The sequence below is a fragment of the Centroberyx affinis genome, unplaced genomic scaffold, assembly GCF_046629955.1.
Source record: "Centroberyx affinis isolate AG114_WGS23_722 - 3 ecotype Tasmania unplaced genomic scaffold, CSIRO-AGI_Caff_v1 ptg000553l_1, whole genome shotgun sequence".
Taxonomy (NCBI): domain Eukaryota; kingdom Metazoa; phylum Chordata; class Actinopteri; order Beryciformes; family Berycidae; genus Centroberyx; species Centroberyx affinis.
Genome location: NW_027279197.1, coordinates 1 through 22,051, shown reverse-complemented (window position 1 = coordinate 22,051; position 22,051 = coordinate 1). Strand labels below are relative to the sequence as shown.

The following is a 22,051-nucleotide window of genomic DNA, read 5'->3' as shown; positions in this document are numbered from 1 at the left end:
ATGCATCAATACTATTTAAATTAAGGATTTTAATTTATAAACTTTGAGGATTTTATGTCACTTTGAAGCACTTTTGTTTTCACACATATACATTGTTAAATTATTATTTGTCATTTACTTTTAAAAATTGTTTTTACTAATCTTTTGAAAGTAAACCATTGACAGTATTTTCCTAGGCTTAAGTGCTAATCTCAAATGGTAAAGTTGCTTACTTAATTTTAATCAACTTTCCCAAATTGTAATTACATAAAACCTCTAACTTTATACAAAGATTAAATTAAATTATACTAGCTTTAACAACTTTAATTCCTATTGACATTATAACTTAAATCTATTTTTTTGTTATTTAATCTTCTTGTGTTAATACACTATTGGTCACTAAGAAAGCCCAAGGAAGTAAAGTATCTATAATCTACTCCAACCTGAATAGTTGGAAATCCCACACACGTTGTTAATATACCACAATCTCCCCTGATTTGGAGATTGACACTCAAGTAACCAAATCTATCTAATTAAATTATGGCTGCCTCAGCTGACAGAACATCCCCACCTTCGAGCCAAGGTGACCACCTCGAGGTCTTGGAGTCCTTATTGGCTGACCTGACTAAAGACTTAGCGCCCGATTATGCAGCACAAACCCAGAGTGCTGACCCTGCCACACTTGACCAAAAGATGTCAGAACTTGTGAGCAAAGCTGTAAAAGCATCACTAAAAGACAAAGCACTTTCCAAAGTGTTAGGTTGCATGGCTGTCACATTGACCACACAACTTAGACACACAGACACCTTGTTAGACCAAACAACGACCGAGTTGAAAACCGCAAAACGCGAGGAGGCGCGGTTACAAGAGGCAAACAGGGAACTGCAAAAACAGCTCACGCAAACTAGGCTAGCCTTCGCCAGAACAGCAACGCGCATTGACATGCTAGAAGCAGAAGTTGCCCAGCGAACCAACACTAGTGCTGGTTTACTCTCTACCGGAGAGGATGAGTGGAAAGAGAAAAATGAGAGGTTAAAACAGACCCTCCTAGAACGGGACCAAGAGCTAGAAATAATCAAGACTAGGTGTGACGATGATAGAGAACAATCACAAGTAGCACATAGACTGTGACATCGCTAAAACCCTGCTCCATCAGGCAGTGGATGAAATTAAGGACATGAAAGCCCAAGTAAGAGCTTATAAGGGACATAGAGAAGCTGATCAGAAGTACATGCACGAATTACAACAAAAACTGGAAGACGCTCAGGATAATGCTAGTGAATGTCAACGTCAGCAGGAGATTAAAGAGGAAGAGCTAACAGAGGTTAGAAGACAACTACGACACTCCCTTAACATCAGTCAAAGTCGACAGAGCCAAATCCATAGAGATGCTCAGGGTGGCTCTCCCCCTCAATCTAACCCTTTGTTTGTAACAGACCCATTCTCCCACTCTCAGGTTGGTAGGGCCTCAACTCCCCACGCTAACGTGGGACGACCCCAACAAACTCCCCTACCCACCGGTGCCTACTATTCCCAAGGCCTGTCTGACAGAGACCTAGATAAGATTGCTCGTAACATCGCAAGGTTTGATCCAAACCCAGCGGGGTCTCACGACACCAGTACCTATCTGAAAGACATTGACTTTTATCTGAGAAAGTTCCCAAATGCTACAGTAGATGACAAAATCTACCTGATCAAAGTTACTTCCAGTCGTGTAGTGAGCAGTTTCATTGAGCGTCAACCAGATCATGTCAGAGCAGACTATCAAGTACTCTGCCATGCCATGATGCGCGAGTTTTCAGATCCCGAGTCCCAAACTGGTTTGATTGCGGCCATGGCAATCAGACAAAGTCGATCGGAATCCCCTCAGCAGTACTACCATCGCTTGTGCCAGGCCTACTTCGGGACTAAGAATGAACCAGGAATGGAGGAAGACTTGAACTTCAAATTACTTTTTATCCAAAACCTCCATCCCTCTACTGGTCATCACTTAGGCGTGGTAGCATGTCCTCAAACTCAAAGCAGTCTCCAACTACGCGAATTAGCCATTAAGGGTTATGTTAAACAGAAACAAACAATGTCTAAAAACGCCGAACCTAGATCCATCTTGAGTATTGATACCAAATCCTTGTCCCTGGAACTCGAGGGAACCCATAGTAACAGTCCTCCCAATTCAAACCCCTCTTCCCCACGGCCACACCGCCGTGATAAGGGACCGTGTTCAAGAGCAGACCCAAATCGTTCCTCTTCAGATTCTCGCCGAGGAAAACGTTACCCTGACCAGTGGGAGAAACGTCACTACAATGACAACCGGGTAAGTTTCCAACGCGAACCCAGAAACGCCTATTCCCGAGATAAGCCACAGTGGAAACCACCTAATCGCAACCCACCTGGTGAAAGAGCCCAAAGAAACCATGACCACCAGGCCCATCAAAAGAAAGACAATAATGTCACAATCGAATCTAAATTGGCTGGCATTAGTGAAGAAGATATCGAGGTCATCACACGTGTGATAGACATCTTACGGAAAAAGGAGAAACTTAAACCAAAAGCGGATCTTTTCACCGTGACCTGTCTATCTGCCAACGTCCCTCTTGAAGACACCGCTCCTCAACAACATGAAGTGATAATGAAGGGAGCTTTCCTACACCATGGTGATATTGAGCCCATATCACCTCAGAGTCAGAACCTGACGCCGTTCCAAGCCACTGAACTTGAACCAACTTCAGACACAGCGATCCCATCGGCTCCGCAGAGCGCTGTCTTGGTCGTTCAGTTGAACTCTGAGAAAGAGACTCCCAATAAGGATCTCTCAACTATCCAGGGCGAACCGCCCTTCCAACAATTCTTGGGTAACCTAACAGAGAAAGGTGTTGCACGCAAGTGCTATCTCTCTACGACGCTTGAACACGAGTTAGTGCATGACGCACTCTTGGACACCGCCTCGGATGTCACCTTGATGTCATCAGCGCTCTTTACCAAACTCAAGACAATGGCACGTCGATCGAACAGACACTTAAAACTACACCCCTGTTCGTTAGACGTACTAGCCTACTCTACCATAGGTACTACTTTGTCCGCAATGGCTTTGATGCATTTAACCATAGGACCAATGAGTATCATTCATCCAGTGTATGTGTCCCCCCTGGACACTATCCCGCTTCTTTTCGGAAAAGACCTCCTTAACCGATTTGAACCCTTGATTGATTTCAAGCGGTTGAAGATCTGGGCTCAGGTTCATAAACCTCTGCCTATTTTCCTTCCCCATCGGTCTGAAGTCCAGTGCTATGTCCTTGGTGCCGACAACTCAACACTCTGCGCCCCATCAAGTCAGCTTGAAAATGCTGAGATGCTTGAAACAGTCAGCCCAGACGACAGTGCACCCCCTGAGCCCACACGCAACCACTACTTTGACCCCAATGTCCGTAAAGACATGGTCACTGCCTACGTAGACGGCTGCTCCTTCCACCATGAGACACAGACACATGCGGGGGCAGGTCTGACTTGGGTTAACAATACCCCTTGTGGGCCACGGCGGTTCAGATTGGGCTCTCAGACTTCCCAATATGCTGAAATCGCTGGCATTCTGATAACGCTACAAACAGCCGTAGCACATAAGATCAGAGAACTTGTGATTTGCACGGATTCAAACCATGCGCGTCTCAGTTTCTCCGACCATCTGACGAACTGGAAGCACAATGGCTTCCTCACTTCAAACAGAGAACCTGTTAAACACAAAGAGTTGTTCATGGCCTGCGACCAATTGATGGAACAACACGACATGCAGGTGTACTGGAAAAAAGTCAGGGGCCACTCTCGTGTCCCTGGCATAGACAAAGCACTCAATGACTTGGCTGATACCTTGGCCAAGAAAGACGCCCGGGACGGGATTCCCTGGCTGTTCGAGCGGGAGTCTTTTCCCATCCCACCCGCCCCTTCACTCTGCATGGTCACTAGGGCTCAGGCGACTGCAGTTCCCGCACAGGCTACCCCTAGTCCGGCAACTGTCTCTGTCTCGCCCGCATTTACTGATTCAGATCTTGTGACCCTACAATCACAGGACCCAGCCATTTGCGCGCTGGTCCTGTACTTGTCTGATGCCTCTGCGTATGTGGTCTCTGATTCTGACCTCCTTTCCACGCCTGGCTTGAAGCCACTCCTTGCCGCAAGAAACAACCTGCTCCTCGTCAAGGGCCTTCTGCTTCATGCCTCCGATGACCTCACTTCACCCGTGTTCGTGGTCCTTCTGAGTCAAAGGGGGGTAATGCTCACACATGCCCATGACTCGCCATGCGCAGGCCATCAAGGGATCAATGCAACATACACGGCACTTCGGCAAGTGGCCTATTGGCCACACATGCGAAAAGATGTGGCAAAATACATCAAAGGTTGCCTGGTTTGTTGCCAATTTCAGCCAACAAACCCACTCCACAGAGCCCCCTTGCAACGTAGAGGTGCCTCATTTCCATGGTCAGACCTCCAAATCGGTTGGGTAGGACCCCTCACAAGGTCAACCAGAGGCAACAAGTATTTCCTTACAGTCACTTGCACCTTCACCAAGTGGGTAGAGTGTCTGCTGGCACCAAATAACACTGCCCAAACCACCACCCACCAATATGTGACTGATCTAAAAGATCACTTGAAAGTGACCTTCGCATTTGCCCAGAAACACCTGGAAAAGAGTGCTGAAGGACGGAAAGCCTACTATGACCACAAGGCATCCCAAAACGAACTCCAAGTGGGGGACAAAGCCTGGTACTACATCCTTGCCCAGCCAACTGGCAATGCCAACCAGGGTTCGGGGAGAATTGCCCAAGAGCTCCTTCCCCAATGGGCTGGCCCCTACTTGATAGTCGATAAACTGTCTCCTGTTGTGTACCAAATCAAGATCCACAAAGGTCAGGAAGAACCAATCTTTGAATGGGTCCACAGAAACCAGATTAAGCCACACAAAACCCCCATGGGACTTCTAGGGGACGCCGACGCCCTAGTTAGGGTATAAACCCATCAGTCAAAACACCTAGGTACTGACAAGTGCCAAACCTAGGTGAGTGTCGTAGTTGTCTTCATTCACAGTAGTTAATATCTCAAGTACTAAACCGCCCAGTGATAATTCAGTGTTTAGTATATCCTGTTGTCGTTCAACTTTTTGTTCTCAGTACAGCAAATCACTGCAAGTGGGGGTGACTTAAAACACCCCAGACCATAATACTCATTAGATTGCCTGACATCAACCGAGATTTCCAGGTAACCAAACACTAGCCCAAAAGGGAAAGTGAGCATTGCTCTCAGGATGATTTGGTTGTTCATGTTCCTGTCCCTCTGCCTGTCCGCGGCAATCACCCAGTCCGAGCTGAGTAGGCACAACAATCGGTCAAAGCGACTCATTGGAACCCTGTTAACTGCAGCCGCCGCTGTCGGCTCCCTATTTAGTCTCGGAGTGTCCTCAGTGAATGCTGTTAATCTAGCTACAGTAAGGCGCCAGGTAGGTGAGCTGCAGGCTCTCCTAAACAGAACAATGCAAAGCGTCAATAAACTCCTCAGTGCTCCAGGTCGATCATGCTCATACCCAGCTTGTTACCACTTTGATAGCCGATATGCTAAGAGACATTGGCTCTACAGTGGACAGTCTAGCTATGAGTAGGCCCCCTCCATATCTGGTATCTCTCTCCCTAGTCCAGGATGTTATAGCCCTTGACTTTCTAGACTAGAATAAATTTAGAGTATTACCCAATTTAGTATAGAGCCCTGATAGTAAACCTAGGAGAGGGTAGACTTAGTGTCTTATTTTCCTTCTTTCCTTCCTGTTCTTCCCTTTATCTGTCTAAGGCAGGGATGCATCAACTCTCTGTGTAGAAAGCTGGATTGTTGCCTTACCTATCTACGATGGTCTCACTTGTTCTCTCCTTAACGGCCTGAAGTTTCCTGTACTGCAAACATCAGACCGTGTGGGGGATATGTAGCGATACCAGTGAGACCTTTGGAGAAAGCCCCAACCTCTCTGTTGCTTTCTCGAATCAACACAACATGGCCTATCACAACAAATGGCCATAAAGGTGTCTGGTTGATACAAACCACAACTTCAAAAGTGGTATCTGCCAGCAGGAGATTTCACCCTAAAAGCTTTTGGGGAATTAACGGCAGGATATTGCGAAGAGGTTTGCAACTTTCTCAAACATTCCAGAGCTAACGACCTTTGTCTTCCAGCCATCGGGAGAAGAAGGACCCAAGGACTCAGGAGCCCCAATAAACAATACATCCACACATTCATACCTTCCACACCTATGAATATAGGCAATCATCCTCCTTTCTTCATTGGAGTACCAGACGGTTCTGATTAATCAAAAGGGACAGTCACCATTGGGTGAGAACGGGTATACATACCAATGTGTCAATACGAAGGAACAACAGACTGCTGTTGACATTTACCAGAGTCTCATCACTACCCCTCTCTGGAACAGGACTGTCATAAATCTTTTCCCTCTCTCTGCTCTCTCCTCTGAACTTACTCTCAACCCTATACTTCTTAAAACGTTTTTAATAAGTGTATTATGTATCTTGAAGTATAGGCTAAATGTGCCAACTATATATGTTGAAGCTGTTTAATTCTTGGTGAATTGTATGCACCCACAATGTTAACTATTTTAGTTGAGGAAATGATTACAATTACTTTACTCTCCCTTCCTTTTTGCATGGTACCACACTGCCACCTTGTGGTCATTTATAACTAGGACAGGTCAATATAATGTTGACCAAGCTTAATGGTGTTAAATGGTTAAATTGTTTTTCACATTAGTCACATAGTTAGAAACAAACGTTACATATATGAGTTAACTTGGTAAAGACTGTCTAGTTATAGATTAGGCCATGAAGGTTTATTTGAGGTCCTTATATTGATATGCTAGCCATATAAATTCAAATGTAAGTTCCCAGGTTTTTATTATTTTGATCAATTGACAACAGTAATTGGTGGAGATGTAAAATACCTGCGTATTACTTTAGGAAGAAATCTTAATTAAGATCACTTTGTAAGGGATCTCAAAATAAAATAGACTAGAGGAAAAATTCCTCTTACATCCATTTCCCCCCTCTCCCTATTCGGGGTGGAACCTTCTCAAACAAAGAAATTAATTAGTAAACAAGGCGTAACAGAAAAAAGAGCGCGAAGCGTGATTTGCATGGCGAACCATGCCTGGAAATTCAAAGATCTATAAAACTCTCTTATCTGGCCTTGTTCGCAGTTCAACGTTCGTTCAAGATTCCGCCCTCACCAAGAAACCTGCTGAAACCAAGATCAACAATTTTAGCTGCAATTCGCCTTTAGTGAAACTTAGAGTTTGAGCCTGGAGTTAGAGACGTCTTCTCCAGATGAACTTAAGAATCGCTTGCAAGAAGTTTGAACCTCGCGTCTAATAGTCTAGAAGTTATCAACGCCCGGCCAAGCGAAGATTGCTTTTGAAGCTATTTAGGAACGAGATTATTGAGACTTTACAACAGTTAGGAGAGCTAGAAACTTCAACTCCATCCAGCAGCCAACACTGGTGCAACATCGCCACAGTGTTCTACATCCACGGGCCTGACGACTACAGCTTTGACGAGCCGGTAGCGCTGCTTGCCCCGACGTGACGATAGTACCAGAGACCAGCTGTTCCATCCAGCGTCTGCCGTTGCCAGGTAACCGGCCTCGCCGAGTCCGTCTCTCCGAGCTCAGCGGGACCAGACAACCCCGACCGGCAGGACTTCCAACTGAACAAAGTAGGCTCTGACTATCCACGTCTTTACTGCTGAGAGTTGATGCAAAGTTTAGATTCAAATGAAATAGATCAAGAAAGTTAGGCTTTATAGTTTAGGTGTCCCGTAGCTTTCCGCCTCGTTCCTCTGCTTAATTGATCCATACATATCTCCATTTACTGCTGCCAATTCTTATTCCCACATTTCATTATCATTTTCCTTTCATCCTTATTCTGTTTCATTACATTCCATGTCTATTTTAGTCTATAGTTTCCGTATTTCATTCTGGTGATCAATATCAGTGACTTTTGACTTATATTGCTTATTTCATTGAATATGGTTATACTTGGATCGTTAAATAAATATTCCCATCTATTGCAGAGAAGTTGTCATGTGTTTCCTTACTTGCAGAGAAAAGTAATCCCTGAACTGGAAAGATCTCATGATCTTTAGATTGATGACTGATTAGTATGAGTAAAGGTCCTTCATTTACGAAGGTGGTGCCCCTACGAGTGTAATTTGATCTCTTGATCAAAATATTAATATTTATATGCCTTTACCAAATTATAAGTTCGATATTTTCGACTCAACACGCTACAGGTGGGAGGGGAGGGAACTGGCCGCCACATGGGTGGGAGGGAGGGAGGGAGGGAGGGAGGACCTTTCTTGGTCCTAGTGGGGGAAAATATACTCTGATATAGGGCTGGGTGATATGGACAAAATCAAATATCACAATATTTTTGACCAAATACCTCGATATCGATATTGCGACAGTATTGAAGGGATGACTATTGGTGCTTTCACAAAATATTTACACAATGAGATTTTTGATAAATAATCATCAGTAATGTGGATATAATGACTAAGTGGGTAAAGGCAAATAATAGAACAGCTAGAACAGTCTGGTAAACCAGGAAAAGACACTTATGCCATATCACGATATTACGATATCCAAAATCTAAGACAATATCTAGTCTCATATCATGATATCGATATAATATCAATATATTGCCCAGCCCTACTCTGATACTTTGTGTTTGTCATTGCAATGACAATTGCTTTATTTTTTGAAATAAAAACAATTGATAACCAAAAAAAAAAAAGTCTTTTCGCATACCCTAATACTCATATGCACAAATCTCACATCTTTCTGTCCCAGCAAGTTCTGCTGCTACTGATACTGCTGCTCCTATTTTACACATCTTATGAATGCTGGAATCCAGACTTTTTTTGTACATCTTTATTCAATATGTCCAAGTGTTGGAAATGTCAGTTGCATATGTTTATATTAGGGTTTGCAAAATTTCACATAATCTAACCTACTGATGTAGTCAAAAACAAAAGGTCCATCTCGGAGCTTGCCTACCTTGTACCAGACAGTGGAGGTTTTCAGAGAGGACAGAGCGTTGCAGGTTGCGGTCAGACTCTCTCCTTTAAACATGACCTCTGAGTCTTTAGGGACCACTACCGCCGGGTCCAGGTCTAAACACAGGACCAGCAAAACGACAAAGACAACAAGGAGAAGGCACAATGTCACGAGACTGGCTACTGAAAGGCTTAGAAACTGCGACAAAGGACTCTAGAAAATATCTTGTCAATTTGAAATCCTGTATCAATTAACTCCTGTCCATGGATGTGGCGTGTGCATGTGCAAGTGTGTGTGTGTGTGTGCTCATTCCTCACAATGCACGGTGAGCTGCATGTCTCCTGTGACCTCGGTGTGGGGCTCGGTGTCCAGCGGGTGGCACCGGTAGACGCCGCTGTCTTTTCGCGACACTCCCGGCAAGATCAGCACATCGCCACTGCTGTCCAGGTCCACATCCGGCTCCTATGATACGATCATTTCAAAGAACAGAGGTTGTGTTAAAAAAAAATCTGTGATCTTTTTATCGGTCGGAATTTAGATATACGCCTACTAGTGCAGCGTGAGGTCAAGCAAGATACGCTGTTTTCTATATCAGTGATTCTCAACCTTTTTCATATCGAGGACCCCTAATTTAGTCCACATTAGGGCCACGGACCCCCCATTTGATGAGATTTTGTCTCTCGGACCCAAATCTGAGAATATTTTTATTGCTAGATATGATTTTGTCCAGAATTCCATGACCCTCTGTATTGTAGGTAGAGCGATAACAGAGAAACTAGGATCAAAATAGTCATTCTTCTACATTCTCTAATTGTGTTAACTTCTTGTAAATTAAATAGTGGTGAAGTTTAACAATTCATTCAATTTGCTGAGGACCCCCTGGAACCCCCTCAAGGACCCCTGGTGGTCCCCGGACCCCACGTTGAGAACCACTGTTCTATATAACTACTATAAGGGACTTCGGATAGAAGCGTCTGCCAAATGGCATTTGTTATGTTATGTAGGCCCACCAATGGTCATAATTGGCTATTCAGCATATATTGTGCTACACTGGCCTCTTGGCACACTGTATGGTTGTGAGGTCCTGTTGTCCTGACAAAGCGTGTGTCAGTATGCAATGTGAATTTTGTGTATGTTGTCAATGTGTTTGAACCAGTTTACACCAGTACAAAATGGGGGCGTTAACAGGCGCAGCAATATCCCGTTGTTAGTTGACATACTCGAGGTGGTGAATAATTCTGGACTTCCCTGCCCCCCTCCCCCCTACACACACACACACACTATTACCCAAGAGCCCCAGACGGGACCGTTAGGAAAAGCTCAAACCACAGTCAGCTGAGCTTGATTTTGCATTGTGCGCACACACAATGCGTATGTGTGTCTGACACGGGAATGAGCCCTACCCATGAGCCTTGTCAGTTTGATCTCCAGGCCTCGGAGGCCTCCGCAGATCTGGAGCCTGGATCTGCGGAGGTCAGAGATGCTGACAGCGCCTCCGAAGACCTCGCACACCCATTTCTGGGGTTCCTACGAGCTCTGCATATCGAAAACATTCCCTACATGTCTCCCCGTTTGTCACCCATTCTCTCTCGGGGATTTTTTTTTTAGGGCCCGGGTCCACGGAGAGAAAAGGCTTCCCATTCTTACTTGTTCTCTGTTGAAAATTAAGGGTGGTGGGGGGTTGCCGTCGCCCTGACAACGCAGCTCCACGGTGTCCCCCTCTTTGACCAAGCCCTGGGGCGACTCCTTCCACAGCTCCACCATGGTGGTGGGGTCTGGACACGCACACACACACACACACAAACACACACACACACACACACACACAAGGTCAAATTAAGCAGGCTTATTCAGAAGGTTGGTAAAGTCACTTTACGAGGCCAGCCATTTACTTAGTGCTGACAGCAGAGACTGTGCTTTGGCACTGGCTGTCACAGTATACTAAATGGGTTTAAACAACAATAGACTGATTGAGAAAACATTGTGGCTATTTAGAAAAGTCCTTATGGATGGTGGGAGTTTGAAATCACATAGCTTTACTGACAATAACATGGTTCAAAGATCGAATGTTTTTATAGTCATTTAATCAACGGCAATGAAAATGTGACTGCTAGAGCTGCAATGATTAATCAATTAATCGATTAGTTGTCAACTATTAAATTAATCGCCAACTATTTTGATAATCGATTCATCGGTTTGAGTAATTTTTTAAGAAAAAGAAGTCAAAATTCTCTGATTCCAGCTTCTTAAATGTGAATATTTTCTGGTTTCTTTACTCCTCTATGACAGTAAACTGAATATCTTTGGGTTGTGGACAAAACAAGACATTTGAGGAAACACTGATCCACATTTTTCACCATTTTCTGGCATTTTATAGACCAAACAACTAATCAATTAATCGACAATGAAAATAATTGTTAGTTGCAGCCCTAGTGACTACAACAAGTAAACTACTGTTAGCCTCACTGGCTAATACGAGAAGGACAGACACTTAATATATGTACACAAAAATAATTTAAAAATGTGCACACAAAAAAAATTAATTTCATTGATGTGATCAAAGGAAATAGATGGTACACCACAAGATAGGCAGTCACTTGCTGCATCCAAACATTAAAAGCTACCACAGTGTTTCAGGGTGCAGAAGAAATTGGTCTGGCGGTGACCAAGCTGAAGAAGAGAGAGAGAGAGAAGAAAGAAGAAAAAGTTATAGCTAACAACCTATGGATGATACTTCTCTTGCCTCTTTCCTTCAGTTTCCAGACCAGTTTCTTCTTTGCCATTCAAGTTTGCCAATTAGCTTACATGTGCTCCAAAAACTGTGGTTCTTTAGCTCCACCCACTAATGTTTAACTAATGTTTAAAACACTTTGTTTTTTTTATTTCTGCCTTTTAGCTCTGCCTCCGACAAATGCTTGTATAACTAAAACAACAATCCGCACTTTTGCTTTGTTTTTCGCTCATTATCTAGCATGTCAGTGAGAACAAAGATGTTCAAGGAGCATGCAAGTGTTTTCTCCAGTGTTCCTAAGCATTAGTAGGAAATAAGCCGTGTTCATGTGATACTGGATTAAGCATAAATACCAGCTGCCAACTAGGAAAAAAACACAAAGGGGCGGTCACATCTGAATTTGCCCAACAAGTTCTCTTAGCAACGAAATGTGACGTTATATTTTGTGACACATAAATTACACTTTGTAAGCAACCTCGCATAAGTCTTTATTCTTTATTTAGTAGCTGGTTAAGCACCTAACCAGCTATCAATCGACTCTGATTCTATGCTATTTGGTTAGCAAGTTAACGTAGCTAAGTAGCAATCAATCAGCTCTGATGCTATGCTATGTGGTTAACAAGCTAACATTAACTGTACTGTGTTGGAGTTTTTGGCCGTCAACTAGGGTTGAACGATTTTGAAAAAATATCTAATTGCGATTATTTTGACTGATATTGCAATTGCAATATGATTTGTGATATGATTTGCGATAATTTTTACATTATTATTCTCATTTTAATTGAAAACCATATTAAAATGATTATGGTGTGATTTTTGCGGGGATCTGTACCAAACAAAGATGTTTTCTAAAGTCTGTAGAATATGATGTGTAGGCCAGGACATCTCTGCAGCACCACAATATTTCATTTAAAATGGTATTTTGACACACATTTCACTTTTAACAAAAATTGGCCTGCTGCACAAATTCGCAGGTTAGCTAAAGTTCACTAAATTTGAACTCAACCTTTGTGTGGTTTTCAATTGGCATCAATGGGAAACAAAGGTTCTGCGCAGGTTCATGCTCATGTGACCGTGCCTTAAGACGTGGGAATTTTTTGCGGGCTTCGATATCTCTCAAAAATCTAAAAAAGTGAGTGATATCTGCTGCAGTTCATTTATTTTATTTTTTGGGGTATTTTGGATTTGGGCATTCCAATGAGCTAAATATGTGAATACTTCCAAGTTAAAGCAACAATATGTCATCCCATTCTTCCACTTCTTCTGATATGATGTAAACGCAGCAATAGGATAAATAGGCTCAAGGTTAACTTACAGTAAATGGTGATGTTGATGCCCTTGGACTCGGCTGTCCTGATGGCTCCAGGGACAGAGAAGCTGACCTCACAGGAGAAGCGGGCATCCTTGTCCTCCTTCACCACCTTGTACTCCAGCTTGCTCTGGACTGAGTAGAAGCCATTGGACTCTCTGTTCACCAGGGTCAACACATTCACATCTGGGGTAGGGACAGAGGCAGTGCAGATATGTAATAATGTACCAATACAACACTGGTATTAGATTTAAAGCTGCACTAAACACGTTTAGAGGAATAGTTCACCCAAAACTGAAAATCCTGTCCTCATCTCCTCCCCCTCATGCCAGTTGAAACACAGGTGAAGTTTGTCCATTTAACACACAGGGAGGCTGCAGCACAACTTCATAGCAGCCTTCTCCAAAACAACTGAAGTCAGTGGGGACCAGTTCTTCAGAGTTCCAAAAAGACCTACAGTATATTTACACCATCATTTAGTGCAAATCTGAACTACAGCTGATTGATTTGCAACAAATAATGGTGTATAGGTCTTTCTATTCACAGTGTGATTGTTTGGCTGTTTTTGTTTTGGAACTCTAAAGAACAGCAGTCAGTTGCACCAGCTGAACGTAAGCTCTATCGTAAGTTAGGGTGTAAAGTCTACACTAACTGTTACGTTGAAACTAGTTAGTTTGACACTAAAGTTGTGTCTTTGTGCAGTTGCACCATGAGACTTAAGGTACATCTTAACTAGTAGAGCGTAAACGGACCACTAACCAAAACATTGTCGCAGACAGTGACGTTTTCCCCTGCCGCACCGTTAATATAGAACATGTTAATATAGAACCTCCTTGATAGAACCTCCTTGGGCTAAAATCAACGACTATCATCTAACCATTGCTACGCGATAGCAACAGAAAAAGATTAGAAACCTTGGAAATTTGCAAACCTCTACAAACACGTCAACAAATAGGTACGTTAACGAGTATAAAGTAGGCTGTAAGGATTCATGTTAGTTTGCCTCCTATACCAGTCTAGCCTAGATAGTAGCCTACAACTGGGCTAGAATTAATATAACGTTAGACAACAAGTGACATCAAGCGGTTTAACCGTCATTTTCAATGGAGCAAAAGTTAGGCATTTCCCCCTCAGTAACCATTATTGATGGCTAAAGAAAGTTGTATACTTGTTATTCGTCAGTTCAGTGATCTAAACTCATGTCCAAGATATAGGCTAACTCAGTGGTTCCTCCTGTCCCCCAGCAGTGTTGTTGCTCTCCATACCACCTGAATGTCTGGAGCATCTCTCTTTAGCAAGTGAAGTGGAGCAATATTCACATCGGGAATGTAGCTTGTTACATCATATGGGAGACTGAAATGTTCGGATTATTGAAATATGCATGACAGACACGTGGAAACGTTATGAAATCGCTGTATAAAGTACGTATTCTGCATAGATGGATACAAATAATCACCCCAAGTGTCTATAATACTCTATAATACTGGCTAACACCCAAGTCTGAACGCACCACCGGGGAAGCCTATAACATGAAGCCTAATTTAGACTCCGATGCTGTGTGCGTATCTCTGCTCGGGGAAAACGAAAGCATGAGTATAAATAAAAATCATCATACGGTTCAAAATTATGTAATCCGTCACGGAGGACACGTTGCCGACATAAACCGCCCTGGATTTGTCCCTCCTGCTCCTCTAGCAAGTTAAAAATGTCTTGTCAAATTGATGCGCCGTGCCAACTGTTATTTTACGGAGGACTTTACACCTAGTAGGAGGTCGTGTAAGTTTTAAGTTGTAACTTAAGTCTACGTTGTAACTATTTCAGTTGGTGCAACCGTTAAAATTTTAGTAATGCGTAAACTCGGACTTAGTGAGACTTTACGTTCAAACTAGCCTACGTTTGAACTTAAGTTCAGCTGGTGCAACTGGCTGCAGGTCCCCATTGACTTCAGTTGTTTTGGAGAAGGCTGCTACCAAGTTGTGCTGGCAACCTCCCTGTGTGTTATATGGACTAACAAACTTCACCTGTGTTTCAACTGGCATGAGGGTGAGTAGATGATGACAGAATTTTCATTTTTGGGTGAACTATTCCTTTAACACATTAGAAACCCCCAACTTTTCTCCAATTTGAATACTGTGTACTTGACATTGAATTGGAGACAACTGGGACGCTTATTAGATCATGGCCATTCTGCAAAGTGGTGAGATTTGAAATGACGTTCCAACAAACTGAGAGAAAGCATAAAAGCTAAAGAGGACATACAGTCCTTTACATGTTAATTATCAACAATGTACTTTGAATACCTTTAGCGCCTCTTCTGGCTATGTTATGTCAAACTGTTATTGGTAGAATGAAGGTATACATTATGTTGTTGTTCTTGTCTGCTGATTTTACTTACGTCCTTGTGCAGACACCAGTGGCATGCTGTTCCTGTACCAGGTAATGTTGGGTTTAGGGAAGCCGTTCCTGGCCTCGCATGATGCAACCTGGATGAAGATACACATTGACAAATCTTTATTATCTTAGCAGTAAATGGGAAACAGAACTAGACAAATGGATAAGGTCTCAATAAATATCTGATCTACATTGAAAGTGATATTTCACTTTGGTAGAACAACTTCTTTTCTAAATGCGCATATCGCTATAGAAGTTCATAAATGGTTATTTAGAACAGAGGATAGACAATATTTCCTTCGAATTACAATCTAAAATTTGTTCTTCTGAAAACAAGAGACTTGACTTCACGATTAAAAAAATAACGGAAAATAACCATAAAATGGCTCCATGCAGCTCGTCCAGCATAATGCAAGTCTCCGGAAGCCAAACAATCCCAAAGTGACTTGAAAAGACCGACATTTACACCGTTATTTAGCTGAAATCACGGTTTGGCCCTTTAGCCTTCAAAATAAAAGCACAAGATTAGAAAATAGGTAGAAATACTGTTTTAAACCAATTACTTCATATTTAATCGTCAAATTCAATAAGTCAGCACCCATATTAATGTTTGATGTCAAAATAATAATGAAAAATGCCATAAAATGTGCCATTTGTCATAAAACGCTGCATGTATTACACTGTGCAGATTACATACAGAATAGAGACTTAAGTGGACATCAAACATTAATATGGGTGCTGATTTCTTGAAATTGGCGATTAAATAGTGGAGATTTCAGCTAAATTATGGTGTAAATGTTGGTCTTTTCAAGTCAATTTGGGATCTGCTGGCTTCAAGAGACTTGCATTATGCTGGGAGAGCTGCACAGAGTCATTTTGTGGTTATTTCCTGTTATTTTTTGAAGTCTGAAGCATGGTCTGAAGACAGGTCTCTGGCAACTGCAGTTGTTTAGGAGAAAGCTGCATTGTACTATGGACTAAGAAGCTTTACCCGATTTTCTACTGGCATGGGTACTGGCATCATTTTTGGGTGAACTATTCCTTTAAGCTAATGGGTGGTATTAATATGAACTCTGTATTTTAAAGTTATAGCACTTTCAAGAAAGTTGTTTTTTCCTCATTAGTATGCAAATTTGTGCAGCAAGGTGCTCCAAAATGCTCCAAGGTGCTCCAGACAGACAGACAGACAGACAGACAGACACAGACAGACAGAGAGTGTACAAAATGCAAAATGCAAAGTGTTCTTTAGGAGTGAGAAGGCTATCCGAACCAACTACAGGAAACGACCCCAAAATGCAAGGTTTCATGGGTGTGAGGAGATTTCATTCAATTTTTAGTAAGTTAGAAAATACATAGAATATAGAATACAACATAGAAACAAAGTTAAAAAGAAAATAAAAGGAAAGAAAGAGACATTTAGAATAGCACAAATCAATCAATCAATAAATAAATAAGTGGGTAAAGCTACGATAAAAAATCATATGTAACCCCGACTGCTGTTATTCTGTCTTTTCTCTCTTTTTTTAAATCGACCAAAGAGGGGAAAAAAATAAAAACACACCCACACACATATATATATACATACATATGTATAAGAATGTAAAACGCATGCCATACATTAAAAACCTTGAACATGAAAACATTGATCTACTACATACAAATAAGGTTGCGAATGTACTGTACATTTGTGATGACCATGTGCAGAATTGTCAATTACAAATTCTACATACAACATTTGACTAATTCAGCTGCATCTGCAAGTACTTCAACAGTTTGCATATTTGCACCACTTGCACGCGCCATCAGTGATTCAAAAACAAGAACTCTTTGAAGTAGAGTGATGATTCCACTGATCTACTTTTAGAACGTGTGGTGGTTTCCATCTCATTATTATTATACAGCTACTTAACCTTCACTAACACATTTTCTGTGGGAAACCATGAGACTGAAAGTCGATTTTAAATGTATTTAGCGTCTCAACACGCCTGACATTTCTCAGTTTTGTCCCATATGCGTGTCTTGTACTCAGTGGTGGAAGAAGTACTCAGATCTTTTACTTAAGTAAAAGTAGAAATACCACAGTATAAAAATACTCTGTTACAAGTAAAAGTCCTGCGTTCAAAATGTTACTTAAGTAAAAGTCCAAAAGTATTAGCATCAAAATGTACTTAAAGCAACAAAAGTAAAAGTACTCATTATGCAGACTGGCCCATTTCAGAATAATACAGTATATGTTATATTATTGAATTATAATTATTGATGCATTAATGTGTAAGCATCACTTTAATGTTGCAGCTGGAAAAGGTGGGGCTGATTTCCACTACTTTATATACTGCTGGGTAGCTTACAGTAATCTATAATAATACATCACAATTTATTAGTTGATTATATTTTGTATTAATAATCTGAATCTGCAAAGTAACTAGTAACTTAAGTTATCAAATAAAGGTAGTGGAGTAGAAAGTACAATATTTCCCTCTGAAATGTAGTGGAGTAGAAGTATAAAGTAGCATAAAATGGTAATACTCAAGTAAAGTACAAGTACCTCAAAATTGTACTTAAGTACAATATTCGAGTAAATGTACTTAGTTACTTTCCACCTCTGCTTGTACTTCTGCTTCCTACTGGGAACACAAAGATCAGCCAATAGCAGATGGCAATTGCAATAGCACACTTTTAAGCATTAGATGGCAGCAAACCCACAAAAAGTGGTCTAAGGTTTAGTTATTTTCTACCAAAGTGAAAATTCACTTTCCGATTTTTTTACGATATATTAGTTGGCCCGTGATAGGCTAAGCTAAAGTGCACTCACCTTCGACAGCACCTCATTGGTCACAGAGATTCCAGTAAGGACGCCCTCAATCACTGGAGCCTCTGGAGGAGCTGGATCAGGAGAGAAATCAGTGCATTCAATGATAATAAATAACCATGAAACTTCAACCAATAACCCTGTGGTTTCTTACACAGGACACGTTACCGCAGATAAACATGGTGTGTGAGTGAGGGAAAGAAGAAGAAGAACATATTACTAGTAATGTGTTTTTTCAGCAGCGTTTCTCCTTTTAAGGAATACATTTTGGCAGATTGGTCAACTCAGCCATTAAGTGATGAAAACATAGACACCAAAGTCATCCATGGGTCCCTGCTAGATCATTTGCTCTGGTGCTCAATGCAAACACTTTAGCATACACTATGTTTAGTGATAGTTGGCCACTAGCATTATCTTAGAAGTGAGAAACTGAGAACTTGTAGTAGTGCTACAGCTAAATGCTAAATAATGCTCAATGATATGTAGCTAAGTCTAGCAGGTCTGTGCAGGAGATTGGCAATATCGTATTTTCTCTAATATTGGCCTCAACTGCCTTTATTGGAAGCAGGTTTATATTAGAGACAGGCCTTTATTTCTAATTCCCTCTGTTTGATAGGTATATCTGCTCATATTTTAGTACGAAGTCTCCTTGTTTTCTGATCTGCTTCTGTTGGGGTTCTTTAGGTAGCCGTTTTTTTTGTTACTGCAATGCATTACCGATAATTACGGTAATCGACGACGGCACGCTCCAGAGACTTCCGCCGGCCGAGCCATCTTGTGGCATACTGCCATCTTGTGGCACTTGTAAGTTAAGAAGAACATATTACTAGTAATGTGTTTTTTCAGCAGCGTTTCTCCTTTTAAGGAATACATTTTGGAAGATTGGTCAACTTAGCCATTAAGTGATGAAAACATAGGCAAAGAGACAGGAACAGTTACTCAAGACTGAGCTCAAAGTGTTCAGGGAGCTTCCTTACCAAACACCCTCAGGTGGGTCTTGCCTTCAGCGTGGCCGGCGGCCAGCCCGTTAACCTGGCAGAAAAACTCTCTCTCGTCAGAAAGCCGGACGTCCTGGACGGTGAGCAGGGTTCCCTGCTGGTCTGAGGTCACCTCGATGCGGCCGCTGTAGTCCGTGTTGTCGTCCACCATCTGCTGGCTGTCGTCGCCGTAGAAAATCCGCCTCCGCGTCCTGTTACCTACGGCTCTCTGGAGGAGGACGCAGACATAGATTTGAGCTTATTTTAGGGTCAGACCAATACACAACTATTATTAAAAATCAGATATCGGTCGGTCAGTGTTGTTTACTGCTGACATGGTGGAAGTTCCTCACGTTGGCCATGACATTGAGGAACTATTCCCAAATTCACACTGCCCAAGCCTGCCCTTCTCGCAAAGACTGTGCACTGTTCGATGAGCAGTCTGGGAATGATAACATTATTATACAAGCTGCAGACAAAGGGGGTGCCATAGTGCTACCTGACCAGTGTTGGGGGTAGAGCTGCACATTTACAGTTTTTTTTCGATTGCTAACATGCATTGGTCAAAACTGAAGTCACATGGTCAAAACTCTTCACACAGTCAGCGAAACAGAAGTCTGTGTGGACCAAACTGTGAATCATTTTTCATTGCTTTCACACAAAATGCATTCAATGACCACATTTTCCAAAATCCATGAACTCTTTTCTCATTCATACTCCACCACCTGCAAAACACTAAAGTGGCTTCAGTATTGACCGAAGCTTGTTAGCCATTGAAAAAAACTAATGTTTTTTTTTTGAATTACTGTATTATTGCAGCCCTGGAATTTCAGGAAAGTGTTTTTTTTTGTTTTTATTTTTCACAAGATATAGAAAAGATATATGCAAAGATATAGAAAAAATAAAGGATATTGAAGTAAATTGCTGCATTTCTGATTCATTCTTGTTACATATACTTAAGTACAGTCAATAAAGTGAAAAGGTGTTATTCTTATTCTATAATGAAATACTGATTTATGTGAAAAATCATTCAAACTTCAAAGATAAAAGTTCATCATTTATGTAATGCTCCCTGTTGTTAGTGTTTTTTAGGTCAGTGTGTCATGAGTGACAGTGTTTGCTTTCTGAGTGAGAACTGTTGCCAGTGTTATGGTGGAATGAGCTTATTTTGAGACATGTATGAAGTGTTTTGGTGGTTTGAGTGAGTTTTGGAGGTGAGATTAACTGTTTGGCCAAGATGCATGTTGGTAATGCAGACTGTATGAAGAGTTTTGAAAAAGTGGCTTCAGCATTGACCCATGCTTGTTAGCAATTGAAAAAAAACTGTAACTGAAAAAATAAAGTCGTAATATGAACTTCTGCAATATCCAAATCACAGAGGCTGCAATTCATTTCTTACTGTAAGAGAGAGGAGAGAGGAGTGTCCAAACCTTCTGAACAAGGTGTTTTAGAGCTGCAGGTAATCTTGGATCAAGTGCAATATTGGTGAAAACCTTGCATCATACTCAAACTCAGTAAATCTATTTTAACAAAATCACTTTTCCTTAAGCCTTTTTTTTAAGTTCTAAAAACTCTGACAAGGAAAACTTTTTGTCAATATCTTTCAGCACTAGTTGGGGGTAATGTTCTCAAATTTACATTAGTTACTTTCAAATAGTTATATTTTCAGTTTAGTTTTTAGTTAGTAGTATTCACAAACATGGCTGACGTACCTTCCTTAGGGTATAAATCAGTTCTCACCATTGCCAGCAGTGTTAAGAAGCCAACTTTCTGCTGCCTCTGACTCTGTCTGTGATCACGTATTTTGTGTTTCAGCGTAGCATATAACACAATACAGGTGTTGTCATTGACATCTTTCTATTTCTGTTGTCAGACGACTGCACCACTATAAAAAAAGTGATTGGATGGAGGGTCACGGATACTGAATGCGACACTATCTTCCATGCTGACCGCTTCCCTCCTCCCCCATTTGAAGAACAACGTCCCATATGCAGTCTCAGTGCCTCAGGGGAATTTGTGACCTGGACAATCACTCCACAGTGCAATCAGACTTCACGACCAAAAGATTCACAACACGCTCCTACAAAACCTCATCTCATTTCACAAACACACCCTAAACCCCTTAAACAATCGGCTGTTTTAGATATTCAAAAGTGCCTCAAGTAGCTAAACTCTGATATAACAAACATCGTTGATTAGGTTATTATTTCGGTTCAACACAATTAAGGTTTTGCCAGGTTGTTATCTTGGTTACACTCAGTTGAATCTGTTAATGGTGTTGTTCTCTGAAAAAAAACATCAGATCATCATGAGCATTGAAAAGTTTTAAAAAGCTTATCGGGAAGACCGATACCAGCGAACATGAGGTGTAAAAGTAGCCAAAAACAATAGCTAAGCAGAAGATAGATAGATAGATAGATAGATAGATAGATAGATAGATAGATAGATAGATAGTACTCACCACAAACAACTGGATCATGACGAGGCTGGGCTTGTTGGCATGAGAGAAGTTGTACTGGCAGGGATTTGGGCCAAGTCACCCAGGTAAACCTCCACACTCTCACCCATAGTCAGCTCCACCTTGGCCCATGCTGGAAGACAAACACACACACACACACACACACACACACACACACACAACACACACAAATCAACTCAATGCTTTTTGCATGTGTTGGAATTTGTCCTTACATTGGTTTAAAAGGATTAATACGCACAACACACACACACTGACTGCATTCCTTCCTTGACCCCTAAC

General features: G+C 41.7%; 1 pseudogene; it reads right to left on the bottom strand.

Moving 5' to 3' along the window:
- The window catches only part of LOC139643003 (cell surface glycoprotein MUC18-like), a 35,118-nt pseudogene extending 13,234 nt beyond the window's left edge, over positions 1 to 21,884 (bottom strand).
- Positions 21,885 to 22,051: the final 167 nt, after the last annotated feature.